Here is a 13,726-nt window from a genome sequence, read left to right as displayed (position 1 = left end):
AAATTGTCTTGTATTGCAGCTCCTATTCCCCTAGGTGAGATTTATTTGGCAGTACTTTGAAATTAAATCTTACTCCACATTGAAAAAAATCAACTCCAACATTAAGCACTACATTACCTTACACCAGCACTGCCTTTTCTCACATATCTTTTCTGAAGGTAACATCAGGGGATTTTTCCTAAAGTAGTAACACTTTAAAAGACCTGCTTATTAATTAACAGCAAGATCACTTCAGAACAACTTAAGGTTATTATAGTATCATGTAACCAAGGTCCCATCCAAACTACTTCTTACACTAGAGCTGGCTGATGAATAGCCTGGCTGAAGAACAGCCGAGCCAGTGTAATAATTAAATACAAATTTTAAAAGGAAAAAGAAATACCCCCAGAACACAGAACATCTGAAGTTTTGCACACTCCACTAGTTTGCTATCACCCAAAAAGAAATAAAGATCTACTCCTCCTGACCCTTGTCTTTACTGGGTTCTCTTTTACAGGACAGCCACTTCAAGTGAAACTCTATTCATTTTTTGTGTGTGGTGTAGATGTTTCTTCATTAGATGTCATTCTCTGTAGAAACCTCCTCCTTTGGTTTTTTGTAACTGGAAATCCTTGTTAATGGTTATGACAGAGCTGTTTACTAGGAAAAGGTTCTCTGGTTCTGATCACAGGAGGTTTTAGCTCCCAGGGACTACTCAAATTCTTTTCAGCTGATTTCTAAAGCACAGCTGAGCATTACTGGAGCACATAATTTATGATCAAACATCTTTCTCTTCTCCACCCATGACACAAGAGCTGGCTGCATTAGCAGATTATCTGATTTACTGTATATAACAAATGCCTTATAAATTCTGCACTCTATATTAAATCCTTATTTAACAATTCTCTGTCCTGGCTAGTACATAGGATGTAGGGAAGAGGAGGAATACAGGATCACAATATCTAATAATGAGACATTCACAGTCATTAACATCAATAAACAGGAGAGATTCACGAATTTCACAGGCTACAGTATTTCAGCAATCCATATCACCCTGTTACTTTCAAATCTCTTCTGATGACAAGCTTCCAGTCATATCACAGTGCTCACCTGTGGGACATGAGTAAGACACGGAATATGAGGGAAAATTCCTTCTCATCTCCAGCCACAGGAATTTGATCCAAGTAAGGATAAATGATACGCTTGTGCAAATGCTCTAAAGCACTTTCACTGCTTAGAGTCATGCAATCCATGGACCTTTGCAAGTGTGTTGGTCACCAAAAATATGTAGACCTAACTCTCCACATACCTAAAAGGAGATGACCGAGCCTGCTCTCCACTTCCCATTTCCTTCTTATTCGGAAGGAATGATCTCTGTAATGACCATCCCAAATGGACATTTGTCATACGGTGCTTAACACTTCTCGTATTTCTCAGTAAAAAGCCACCTAGGACAGCTACAACAGGGAGGGAAAAAGCTGTCTCATGACTGAAGTGGCCAAGTGGGAACGAGCCCCGCCTGGTGCCTTGTACTGTCATCTGTTTCACTGCATCATAACGAAAACACTTGTAAAATGTTCCAGATTGAAATGACAGCATTAAACACTGATTTCTTACTGACGTAAATGTCAACACAAGCTGCAAAGTGGTGAAGAATCGGGTTTGGTCAGTTATTTACTAACTATTGAAAAGGGCTTGGAAAAAAGACCCTGAACACAGCCACTGGTAAGATTAAAACTGAAACATGACCGAATAAAAATTGCCAAGTAAATATTAACAGAGAATTGATTAAAGTACAGCCAAATAAATAATTGTTCTCACTCCAGAAAAGGAAAACAGTCCAATTTTATGGATTGAAATTGCCCTTCAGTGATATATATTTAATATCACCACGGATATAATACTGGACAAAATTGCTATGAAAAGCACATTTGCCCAATGGTTTTCAAGACTAGAAAAAGCTGTTGATTTGACTTACTGCATCTCTGTAGCCAGGCGAATATAGAAAAAGCATTCTCACAATGCACAGAAACAAAGCTAGTTACAGGGATGGTCTTTCATGTTCATGCGCTAAATTTATAGTGCGTATCTGCTGTTTTACTGAAAATTAAATACTTTTTTTTCCAGTCTGGCAACTAAATGAATATTTAGCAAACTCCCTTTCTGGGTTAATATTTCACTGCTGAGTGGTGGAAGCTGGAATAGTGACTTTTATTCATTTAGAAAAGTATCTCAGTGGACTTGGCTCACAACAGCACAATCATTTCATACTTACATAACCTCCAGCAGCAGAGCCATGGCATAAATGCTTTGAATGAGAAACTGTCACTCTATTCTGATAATATGTCTTTACATTTATACAGCATATTTAGACTTCTTAGCCTCAAGTCACATAACTGGTGACTGTAAGAATGCAGCAATCTGGAACCGCTCGATCGAAATTCAGAATTGCCTTTGTGGCCGGTCACAGATATTTTTGTAATGATAGGCCATGCCAGAAGTGGCAGAAAGGGAAATTCTTAACCTGTTTTGAAACATCTACATCTAATGACACCTTTGAATGACTCTGAATTTAAAGGCTGTATATATATAATACTGTAATTTTCAGATACAGTAAAAAAACAAACATTACATCGTTTTTCTCTGGATGGTAGCAAGTTCTTTCATGTGCTGGAAAATACCCGTGACAATTTACATGGGTATTGTGTGAATCCTCAACTAAACTTTTGAGATAAGGAATGTCTACATAGCAAAAATACAGAAATTCACTTGATTCCTAAAATATTCCAAGTTTAAAAGATCCACTTGATCCCAGATGTATTGATACAAAAGCAAAGAGAATAGCTCCAGTCTACTACTAGTCTCTATAACATACTGCAAGAAGCAAGTTGTATTTTGTTTAGCTGCATCTCCCAATGGAGAATGATTGATTGTGTGTGTGTGATTTATTCTGTATGTCACATGGCTCTCATTGCTATACAAGGAATTTTATTTGGCCTGGAGGATACTGTCATATTCATAGAATCATAGAATCAACTAGATTGGAAAAGACCTTTAAGATTAAGTCCAACTGTTACCCCAGGATTGCCAAGTCCACCTTCATGGAACAGCAGAGCCTTTCCAAAAGCCTATACATTACTGGGAACAGAGAAAATATGATTCCTTGCTTTCACAATATTGCGTCAAAATCTTGGTTCTCTGTCTGAATAGCCCCCCAAACCACCTTTATACACCATTTTGGAGTTAAGCTGTTATGTTCCTCTCTTAGGATGTAACTGTTCTCCAGAAGGGTATTACAGTCAAGGAAGCTGACATTGAAAAGAGAACTTTTCCAAAGATTACTCCAAAATTCAGGAACAGTCTGCCACAGGCATTTCAGGGCATTTTTCATATTTGCCTGCTCAGCAATCAGCAAACTTAACATTTCCCACATCTCTATTTGCAAATACTTTTCTGATAAAAGTCAGATACATCAGCATTTTACAACCCAGAAAAATCATGAATAATTAAAGTAGCTCAATTATGTATGATACTCCTCAAACCTTCATTACAGACAATTGTAACTAAGCAATAGCTGTCTTAACGCAGAACTGTGAAGAGAATTTTTACACTCTTCATCAAAAAGGGACAGATTATCTTATCTAGCTACTCCACCCATAAAGAATTAAAAAAGGAGAAAGAAAAGAAGAACCAACCTCATGCTGTAAGGTCTGATTTTCTTTTATAAGTAATGCTCATATGAAAGGATGTACTTCTGCAAGACAGGAATTGAGAGTACTGCAGATTATTTAGTTCATCTATTTCTGAGCCGGGGTTATAATCAATCTACAGTCCTATCTTTGTGTGACTCAATGTTTCTTAAATGTGCAAAAATGGTAATGCTGTATAACAAAATAGGTAGTTGCTTACTTCCAAAAAAAAAAATGCACCCAGGTAAAGTATGAACTAAACAATTCTTGCTTATGTTTATAGAAGGGTATTTTAGTTGTGTTTTAGCTGCAAATAAAATCAAGTAGTGAAAACAGCTGCACAAATAACCTGTAAAGTGTTATTACTGCTGAGATGATTAAAAGCTGCTTTGTGACCTCATGTTATTACTGAAAAAATGTAAAGGTCCAATTCACAAACTTCACAGAGCCAAACCAAACAATTAACCTTAGACAGCACAACTGAAAATGTATCAAGTGAAACATCTGTTTTTCTGAAGAAGACCTAAGAGTGCAGATTTGCACAGGTTCCCTTTTCTTAAGCAGTTTATCTTTCTTGCAAAATTGCCAAAGTAAGCAAACTCACTGTTGTTTCCAAGGCAGAATTAAATCACTTTTTCTTCCAAGTGATACTGTGGATATTTAAAGAATATGCATGACAAGCGTAATTCAATAAAAATGATTGGCAAGCATATGAACTTTGGTGATGCATAGATAATCGTTGGCATCTCATACATACCTGTCCATTAAGAATGCCTGGCACATTGACAGACTTCAATAGTACCAAAGCTCCTCTTTAAATGAAAGGCTGAACATACAAACAATAGATTCATCATGTCTACTTCATCCCTTTCAATTGTCACGACCAAACATACCTTTTCTCCCTTCATTTCTCACAGGTCATCAAGCAGTGTAATGGGCAAATAATCTGAATCATTTAACTAAAATCTGTTTTCTTCCACTTCAACCTTACTTCAAATTTCCTTCAAAGTATTTGAACAGTGAGAGGATATTGCTCCCTAAGAGCATAAGACATTTTCCTTATATCTTTCAGTGACCCGAGTTCCAAGCAGCTGACAAAACGTCTGCCTTGTTCTGAGGGAGATGACTTATAAACTTACCTATTCCTAAAACTATTCTGAAAACACACATTACTAACTCCATAGTCGCAAACAGCCTATTAATTTACTGACCCTTAAAATCAGTAGCTTTAAACGAACTATGCCACTCTTCTTCTTTCTAGCTAGAATCTCAATTCTCATATGCCTTGGAGCAACTCGAAATAAAGTAATTTCATTCATGCCTTGGTTAACCATTTCCCAGCCTTTTGTCTCTCCCAATCTACTACCCAATCAAATACACAGAAAGCAAGAGAGCGACGATAAGCTTCAGCTGAAAATGTCAGCAAAATCGTCTTTGACTGGTTTACTTGATAAAGCTGAGTTAAACTCACCAATTGTGAATCAGTTTTATTGCTCCAACTACTCTACTATCTCATCTCATAAACCTTGCATCTACCTTTCGGTGTATAATCATATGATTTTCTGCAATCAGAAAGGCATGAATCTCATGAAAGCATAGCTGTGAGGAATGAAATGTGGAGATTTGTTTACATTCTGAGGAAGAGGCAACATGAACAAAATGCACTTACAATGGGTTGCACCTAATAGATGTCTAGCATGAAAATCATCTTGGGGATCTAGGACTTTCATTAGCTTGCATGAATAAACACACTCCACTCCAAAGCAGTGGACTATTTCTTTCCTGCTTGGGTGGAGACGTGCACTTTGCAAGTACATGTAGGTGTTTAAAATGTAACATAGTGATCATATTTAGCACTTTAAGGCACATAGCTCTTCATCAAAGTATGGTTCATAAAATTATACGCAGTGTTATCCCTTCTGTCAAAATAAATTACTGTCATATTGCACGTGCCTTCAAAATAGCACCAACTCTTCATTTTGGGCTTGACTGCTCAGAATGATGCAAAAATGGCTATTGTTTTCAAGCACCTATACCTGCAGTTTTTGACTAACTGCATCTTCAGAAAAACTTCTGAGAACGTGATATTCTCTGGAGATGCACACAGCATCCTGAGGACAGACAGAGGAGCTTTTTGCTGCAACTTGTAGCTTATATATCTGTGGCTAGATAAAACAACAGCAGGTTGTGCTATTTCTTCCACTCACATTATCTGGTAGCAGCTGTACATAACACAACACATTTTTAAATCCTTGGTCAGCTTTTGCTTTGTCAATGAAATTTCAGCATTAGGAAGTAAGGTAAGTGGACTCTTTCACACTTGGAGTAAATGAGAACTTTGGTGTAGATTTCAGAGTCCGGGATTTAAATCTGCAAGGAGTTTTCTCAAGTAAATCTGAGGTATAACTGGCTACAGAAACTTGGATTTGGTTCGGCAGCTGGTCTGACACTATGGATAGGTGCTGACAGATTACTTTGGGACTCTGTCTCACTTTACTCAGACCTGCTTACTCAGATTGTGCATCTGACACTAGTATTTGCTCCACTGCGCCTACAGCTGTTATATATGAAAGACATCAGTTTTAAAATGGTCAGATATCTTAATAATACTTTCACTTTAACATTTTTTTCTCACCAAGTTCAAATGCATTTGTCAGCTTCCTAATAAGCATAACGTGTAACAAAGTAGACAAAGCTTTCATGCTAAAAGACGAGACCTTGAACTGCAGTGCCATGAACAACTGTTGTAATAAGTGTCAGATGGCATAGGCCTGAAAAACACATTAATATTGATACTAACAGCCTTGGGAAAGATACTGAGAGCATAAGCTATTCCTGAAGAAGGTGAGTTGACAGTGCAAATGAGAGTCAATACCAAACAGATTTACTTTCTCAGTTACTTCATTAGTGCCTCAATTTTCAACAAAAATCCAGATTTGTTGCCTATTATTGAAAACTATTTGCAGTTTCCACACTAGTGTAATCAGATCCTACACACCAGTTATAACCAGTTTCCATGACCAACACAGATTTTCATGGAAATATTCAAAAGGTGTACATCCCACCCTTTCCTCCCCTCTGCATATTCCACAGACACATATCCCACTTGCACTTGCATCAAAACTTGGAGCCAGACCTTCAGTTTAACCACTGGGACCTGCAATAATTTTATCAGCTGAGGATCTACACCTCCTCGTATATATATGAGCAAGAAGCCAAGGTGGCCATTCTTCTCTTCAGCTCCAAGTATGGGACCAGAGTCCTCACAAGCTATATGGTCAGGATGTAAAGCTAAATGAGATACAAAGATAAAGTCCTAACTACTAACAGCATATGTTGCCATATCTTGCAAAATATATCTTGCAAAATATGTTGCATATCTTGCCAAAGGGTCTGATGAGAGCTGGAGCTGGTGCAAGAGAAAGGGCAGACTCATGCATCTGGGAGCGGATGAGGGAGGAAAGAATTGGGTATGTGGATTTGCGGAAAAGGGAGCAGGGAGGGAGGTGTCCTCTTTGCAGAAGCTGCACATTGTTATGTTGGCTCAGCTGGTGTGAAACCATGTCTGAGAGAGCCTTTAAGATCTCCCAAGTGCAGATGGTCCTTGAACACCCTTCTCACAGCCCCTCTGAGGGCAAGGAATTTTCTCATAACTGGTTTCAAAAAGCTCTTCTGGTTTCTCAGCTCAACCAAGCCAGGTCCAGATGGGCACAGCAGATACAATAAAAGAGGTGAACCCAGGTCTGGGAAACAGTAACCAGCTCACCAGCATGACCTACTTCCCAGGGAGCAAAGGCAGCATTTGGCAGGGCTGCAGGGGCTGTGGCGGGAGAATTGCCTGCACAGGAAAGGAGGCAAAGAGCAGGACCTCTGCGAGCAGATTTACCTGCCAGTGGAACAGATATTTCCGCTGCTGGCAGCAAACCTGCTTTAAGAGGTTCCTGCTTGTTCTCCTCACATGTAACTGCTTGTTCCTGTCCCTGCAGGGGGATTCCCTCTCTGACATGGGTCAGATAATCTTTCTTTCCCATGCTCTGAATGAGGAACGAGAACTTTTATAATGACAGTGGGGACATTAATACTTTAGCTATTTCTACCATCCTGACTGCTGGTTGAGTTCACATGGGAAAATTAATAGCCCTGCTCTACATTGCTGCAGAAGTGCAGTACAGAGATACAATACTATAGGGAAATACTGTTAAGTCATTATTTGGGGTAGCTGCATAGTATGGACATTTGTCGTGGTTTAAGCCCCGGCTGTAAATTAGAACCACGCAGTCTACTTCCCCCCCCCCACTCCCCAGAGGGATGGGGAGGAGAATCGAAAGAATGTAACTCCCACGGGTTGAGATAAGAACAGTCCAGTAACTCAGGTATAACACAAATCACTACTGCTGCCACCAATAATAATAATGATAAGAGAAATAACAAAGGAAGAAAATATGATACCGCTCGCCGGAAAAGAGCCCGACCGAAAAGAGGAGGTGCCCTTCCGGGTAGCTCCCAGTTACATCCCCGGGCATGACGTGCTGTGGTATGGAATACCTCTTTGGCTAGTTTGGGTCAGGTGTCCTGTCCCTGCTTCCTCCCGGCCCCTCCTCCTCCCTGGCAGAGCATGAGACTCACAAAATCCTTGGTCAGTCTAAACATCAGTGTTATCAGCTCTGTTCCGAGGCTGAAAGTCAAAAACACAGTGCTGTAACAGCTACTAAGAAGGAGAAAAACTGACTGCTACTGCTGAACCCAGGACAACATTCTCTAAGAAAATGTGGTTTAAATGCAGAGAAAGACCATTTTCAGGAAACTTCAAAAATTTCTCCAGTTTTCCAGATATAATTTTATTTGATTAAAAGATAATCAAGTGTAGCAATGTAACTCAATTGGCTAATGTGAAGGTAGGTCTTCCAAATAATTTTGTACTGGCAATAGCGAAGGACCTCTTCAAACAAGGAAGATAAACTCAATTCACGTTATAATGGCTTGGACTAGCACAATAATCTCCAATGGCAAAGTGAAATATAATCATCAGATACACTTTCTGATGTTGACAGGAGATAAGTACTTATGAAGTCACTGAATAGCTGCATTAATTCCATTATAGTTGGAGTTGGCCTTGCAACTTCTGTCACATTCAGAGCCTCACATACAGATGTGCAGTTGGACCCAACATCTGCCTTGTAAATTCAAGCAACATTGTAATAGAACTGTACTAACTAAAAATTATAAGGCAAGAGATATCAGAGATGTGTGTCTGCAAAAGGCAGTCATGTACAACATCATTATTACCTCCTGTCAATCCTAAGCATATAATTTATAATTTAATATTGAAGGGGGTGAATTTTTTTAATTATTAATATTTACATCTATTTATCCATTTGGGGGCACCAGTGGGTGTCACAGAGTGCTGCTGTGTTACACGTATAGTGAGAAATATTTTTCAAAGACATCCAGGGTGCATGGATGATGCAGAGGGAGTTGTAAAGCTGTCCCAAAGTTGCCAGATAAGTTGAGCATAAAGTTTCAGTGCCTTCAGTAACTTCTTAGCCATCAAACTCTATGGCACAACCCATAACACTTCTCTGTGACAGACAGGATTTAGATCACAAAGGAGAAGCCCTTTTTCTCAAATTAGTGGGAAAAAGGGTACCTTTGTCACTTCCACCCTTGTCTAAATGTCTCTGTTTAACAGCAGTGAGCCAATCCCTCTGACTTCTCTGAGAGAGCTCTGGCGTGATAAAGGAAATTTTGTCTCTGTCTCTTTCTGCCATCTCATTGTGCATTTATCTCTGATTTTGACTACAGAACAGACCTCCCCTGCACCACTCAGCCCTTCTGTGAGGAACTCATCTATAAATGGAACAGCAGAAATGGGGAGGGAGGAAAGGGAAATAGAATGTGACTCGAGGACCTGCGCTGCAGCCACAGATGTCCACTGCTAGACATGCACTGACGTCAAGAAGATCATGGCCTCAAATTAGTGCATAGAAAGAGAACAAGGTTGGGATCTTTGAAACTACTGTGAATTGGATTTGTTTTATAAATGTCTTTAGTAAAGTGCAATTAGACAAATATTTTTGAAAGTACCCTCTTCGAAGCTGATGCCACTGATCATATATCTTCCCCACATTCTTCTTCTAGGCCAGCAGTTTTCTCATGTTGTCTCATCCTCCTTTTTACAAGGGACCAATCACTCTTCCCAAAGTCTTGCCAAGAAAGAAAAAAACAAAGTCTTTGTTTTTTTCTCTCATCTTCTGAGATTTAATCAAGTGAACATTCAGCAGAATAGTTTGGTATTTTGTGAACACAATTCTTTTTTTATCCAATTGAGGCCCTTTTGTGATCAAGAAAAAAAGACAACTGTTGTGAGCTACAGGCTGTTTACACTGTTAAGAGGTTGATACGGGTCAGTTCTCTAAGGTTATTCTTAGTTCAACTGCTATGTAAACTGTTGATGTCACTGACGGGAGGCTGCTCTCCAGGACATTATATATATGATAATTATACGACAGAAAATGCAACATATAGTTGGATCTGACCTCCAAGTTCACTAGTTTAAAAAAGGAAAAAAAATGTCTGTAAGAAACTTGCTGTTTTTCCCGTTACTAAAATGTAAATAAATGCCTTCAAGTTTATACTTAGTCTATAGCATATACAAGAGTCTTTCTTCACATGGACAGCAAAGGCCCATCCATCTTTAACCTAGGGTGGATTGTAAGTCTCAATGTTCACTGTCTCCAGAAAGCCTTTTTGAGATAAAACAGGCAAAAATCTATCTCATAATCATCTGAAGCTGGGATCTTAACTCTCATATAAATATTTTATGTTACTCTACTAAGGAATCTCAGATAGATTTTTCTGGGAAATCAGGAATCATCAAAAATGAAGAAAACAACAAACAAGGGATTCAAGAAAAGCAGCACTTCCTCACTCAGCACATTTTCCTTGATTTTCATAGACATTCAGAATTACAGCTGCTGATATTACCACAAAAGCACGTATTTACTGACTTTCCTTCCTCTTCCTGTAGGGCAAGCACAGCTGCTGAAATGCAAGCTCATTTCTATACTTTTTTGTACATCATCAGCTTACCACGTTCCAAACATTCATAGTTGTGCAACACCCTCATCAGTGTAGTGGGATTACCACAGTGTCACAGACAGTTTAAATGAGTCTCATGGAGTTATACAATTGTAACTATAATTTATATGCATAATTAAATGATGCATGACAGGGAAACAAGCCAGCTTTAATGAAACAGAACAAACTGCTCTGATGCAACAGTTAAGCATCTGATCAGTTATAAAATGAAACAAGTTTAAAGCAAAAATCATTTAAAAAACAGGATGCTTGACATTGTAAAGTAGCATGTTCAAAGGATCATTTTTAGAACATTAAGGAAATGTACTAATCCAGTCAAGTTTTCAAAAGAATTCCTTGCACCAAAATGTTATCCTCTGTTTGCTTTTTCACCATGCTGTAAGAATGGATCACTCTTAGGGGAAAGAAAATCATGTGTGCAAAACACCGCATGAAGCTAAACAATCCTTAAACGTGGCTAATTTCCATGTGGAGCTGATGATTTAGCACTGTCATCCTTCAACAGAGAGAAAGAATCGCATGTCTTTAGTTTACGTATTTAAGACATAAAAAGCGAGGAGTGGAAATTTGATCCTGCTTCAATTTACTCCAGTAGCAAAACTCTTGCCATGACTTTAGTGGGAGTGAGACTGTATCTTAATTCATTCAATGTGAAGAAGAAACAATCAGCTGAGAATAACGTTCTTGTTTATTAGATTTAAATTGCTGCCATAGTTGGTTTTAACAGCGTTAAATAAATTCTGTTTTATAAGCCAAATTTTGCCTTCATCTTGTCTTTTCCTATGTGATCTGTCACAATGCAGGATCCTGGTCTTCCGACCAAATCACCACTGGTCACAGCAAGTGTGGCTTGCTTTTGGGGCATGGCTGCATTCCTGTATCGGAATTATATAAATTTGTGGACGTCAAGGTGGATATGTCACTGGTGACAATGTCCAAACCTGGGCTGGGGCATGTCCCTCAACCAAGAAAACAGGGTGCATACTTCAAATAAATGCATTATTTGAGTGCACAGGTTGTTTCTAACATGTTCATGAAAAGTGTCAAAGTAAAGCAAAGCAGTAGCCTTAAATTTGCAATTAGGAGTTTGCACTTTTACTGGAAAATCTAGGATAGTCACAAATTGGAAGAGATTGATGTTTTTTATCTTTTCCTACAGGACAATCAACCTTTATGTCTGGTTATTCTCTGCCTCTCTCTATAAAGTAAAACCTGGAAACACACACAAAAAATCAGTATAGATGTACCTGTCAATACATTGGGAAAGACTACTACCCAGAAGAGAGACAGCATTTGTAACTTGACATTCCTTTTCTTCTCCCTGCTCTCTGGGCATGAGCAGAAGCAGTTTCCCGGCCCTCAGCTGAGGTGAGCTGGGCTGCAGCTGTGAGATGAAGTAACTGCGGGGCAAAGCCCTGCTTGCTTCCAGCTCTCCTGCCTGAGCAAATGCTCAGCTGTTCTGGGAAGATGATGCTACGCCACCCTATAAACACATTGCACTTGGAAGGGGATAAAACCTTCCCTTCAAAGACAACATCTTCAGCAGCCAAATGAACACATATGTGTGACCAAGTGTTCAGAGCTGCCTGATGTGGCCAATTTTGGTCAGTTTTCCATGAATAGGGAAAAGGGCCCCCTATTATCCTCCTCATGATATTTCAAGTCTTAATTCCAAAGAATGTTGATGCCAGGACTTGTCAATGATATGACTGTAACAATTTTATGGGAACTGGCAAGACAGTTCATTTCTCCTACACCTTATTCTCAGAAACACTGAAGTTACTTTGGCTGGGATACCTGGTGGGAGAGGAGGGAAGGTAAGCTTAATTCTGAAACTGTATTAGTTGGGACTTCTGTTTTGCTGCTATCAACAACAAAAATATGATTTCATTATGACAAGCACTACCTGCACCATATACAATGCAAAAGTGTGAAAACAACACAGTAGCTTTTTTTTTGTTCTCTGTGGAAAAGGAAAAACAGTAACGTGTTTCCCACCCCCAAAAAAAAAGGCAAGAGAAGGTACAATAAAGTCTGATATTCTCTTTCGTTTGGCTTTTCAGTTCCATCACTGCTCTCCAAATTAAGATTTATGTGCCATTTTGTATCTGCTGTTGATTTTTTCCCCCTACAGGGATATAGGTGGATAAGTCTGGATAGGAAACTATATCCCTCAAGCCAAACTGAAAGGTTTATAAAGTTGCTAATAAAAGTTTGGGTCAGGGCCTACATATCAATCATCCGCTCATTGTCTTTTAAAACGAGCTCAGGCATTTTCCCAACCGCTCCCAGCAGGTCTCTGCCACTATTTTAAACTAAGATTTCAGTGATTTCTTTTTTCCCTGTGCTGACCTCAATAATTTTTCCCTCTCCCCTTCCTTACCTGCCAACTGCATTCATCAAGATTTTGCCAAAGGCTATATGCTTTTGAAGTTGAGAGGAATTCACTAATTGTGAGTGTCAAATCCACAATAAATGCCACTACCATATGGTATATGCTGCTATTGGGAATTATCTCAAAAGGCCTAGCTGTGAAAAGCCTGGCTGTATGAAAGGAGGGTTTTATTGCTAACTTTCACAACTCATGTCAGGTTGTTTGGTTTCTGTATTCATTGGCTTAAGTGAATGCAACTGTTTCCTGAATTTATAAAAATGTTGTCAAGATCCCTTAATCTCTCTTCCTCTCAATCTCTCTCACACAAACACATTCAAACACATACATACACAGCAGAATAGGACACACAGTGGCACACAAATCTAAATAGTATATCCTTGTGCTTACTCAATAAATTCCTGTATGTGTTAAACTCATGATAAACATATCATAACCACTGATGAAGGTTTTACAGCCTCCTGTCCCATCGTACCACCCTGGGTGTAATTCTGCAAAGCATAGAAAGACCTAAGCTTGAAAAACTGAGAGCAGAATTAGCTGCTGGATGGGGTGCTGACATAACTAA

At 39.0% G+C, this 13,726-nt stretch overlaps 1 protein-coding gene across 3 annotated transcripts in view; it reads right to left on the bottom strand.

Annotated features, from left to right (window-relative positions):
• Nucleotides 1–13,726, bottom strand: part of SEMA3D (semaphorin 3D) — a 146,804-nt gene that overhangs the window by 88,536 nt on the left and 44,542 nt on the right. The window lies entirely within an intron of this gene.

The sequence above is a fragment of the Psittacula echo genome (genome assembly GCF_963264785.1).
Source record: "Psittacula echo genome assembly, chromosome: 1".
NCBI lineage: Eukaryota > Metazoa > Chordata > Aves > Psittaciformes > Psittacidae > Psittacula > Psittacula echo.
This window is presented reverse-complemented; position numbering and strand designations above follow the sequence as displayed.